We start from the raw sequence: 1,814 nt of genomic DNA, 5'->3' as shown, positions 1-1,814 counted from the left end.
CTAACCTCCAAAGCAGCCATTTTCTCCAGGGAACTGATCTTGGTCCTCTGGAGATCAATTGTAAGCCGGTTTGATTCTGCCTTAAATTGAAGGGTTAACGCACTAACAAAATAAATCATCTGTAGAAACGTTGTATCGTTGTCTCAACGCACCCCAAACCAGGGGTTATCGCACTTTGTATTCCCAGCGATGTATTAAGAGTTCTTGTAGGCTATCTGGGCTGTGTGACAGTGGTCTTGGTATTTTCTTTCCTGACGTTTCGCCAGCAGCTGTGGCAGGCATCTTCAGAGGAGTAACACAGAGACACTGTCCTTCAGTGTTTCAGGGCTTCGGACTGGGGCGGGGGGCGGGGTAAGAACCAGCCGAAATTGCTTTTGATGGGGTGGGGGGGATGCAGCAGGAGGAGAGAGGGGGAGAGAGAGCGCACACACACACACACACACACACACAAAATCAGGGCAGGTATACAGTCCCAAGTCTCTACCGCCGACACACACACGCTCCTCTTTGTAACTCTCTCAGTGCTCTGCACTATGGTGGCAGTGCGGCTCCTTCCCTTCCCCTCGCACACTTTCCCAGTGCAGAACTAGTGCCGAAGGATATGCTGAACCGCTGTCTGGATCCCAATCTTACACAGAGAATTCCCAATCTCCCTCCCCTTCCTCCTGCTCTTAATTTTTTTTTCCAAATATACATGTTCCAGCGTGCAAAAGAGATATTCTTAAAATAGGGGGTAGAGGTATTTTGGGAGGTGCACTCTGATGTTAGAAGCAGAGAGAAAATAACATGGTGCGAGGGAGAAATTTGAATTCGCATCCAACACTATCATCTTCAAGGCATTTGCAAAACGTTTCCCAGAATGAGTGTGATAGGCCCCTGGTAGAGAAAGTCATCATATAAAAACCAACTCCTCTTCTTCTTTTATTCCAATTGTGTGCAGCCTCAAACCTGACCAGCAGAGAGCAGTACAGCATAATCATGCTTAGCATTTGTTCTCCAGGGTTCAAAGTGCTTCACGACGTACATTATTTTGTTATCATCTTGGTGACAGCTAGAAAAAAATATTATTATCATCCCAAAATGAAGCTGAGAAGGAAATAAGAGCCTAAGATGACCGAGTGAATTCGTGGCAGAGATGAGATTTGAACTAGGCCGTGGCATGGTCCCTTGGCCACTATGTCAGCAGATCACGTTAGGTTGATTTAATGCATTTATATGCCCCTTTTCTCCTAGAAAGCAGCCACCTTCCCCCGTCCTGAGGTGTCAATTATCAAAGACTGTCAAATAAAGAAAATACTGTAAGAGTGTTGTTTTAAAAAGGTAAAGGTAAAGGTCCCCCGTGCAAGCACCGGGTCATTCCTGACCCATGGGGTGACGTCACATCCCAACGTTTCCAAGGCAGACTTTGTTTATGGGGTGGTTTGCCTTTGCCTGCCCCAGTCATCTTCCCTTTACCCCCAGCAAGCTGGGTACTCATTTCACTGACCTCAGAAAAATGGAAGGCTGAGTCAACCTTGAGCCGGCTACCTGAAACCAACTTCCGTTGGGATCGAACTCAGGTTGTGAGCAGAGCTTTGGACTGCAGTACTGCACCTTAACACTCTGCGCCACGGGGCACGCTCATATTTTAAATAAAAAATAAAGTAAAAATAATATCATTTGCCTGTGTCTTCTATAAAGTTTGTTTCTCTGGTGCCTGGCATTAAATTTTATGGTACACATGGCCTGGCCTGACCAAGTGACATTTATGTCATATCGGGCCCTTGTAACAAATGAGTTTGACACCCCTGCCCTAAAGGGTTAGATTTCCCCCA

The sequence above is a fragment of the Euleptes europaea genome, chromosome 2 (assembly GCF_029931775.1).
Source record: "Euleptes europaea isolate rEulEur1 chromosome 2, rEulEur1.hap1, whole genome shotgun sequence".
Classification (NCBI taxonomy): domain Eukaryota; kingdom Metazoa; phylum Chordata; class Lepidosauria; order Squamata; family Sphaerodactylidae; genus Euleptes; species Euleptes europaea.
This window is presented reverse-complemented; position numbering follows the sequence as displayed.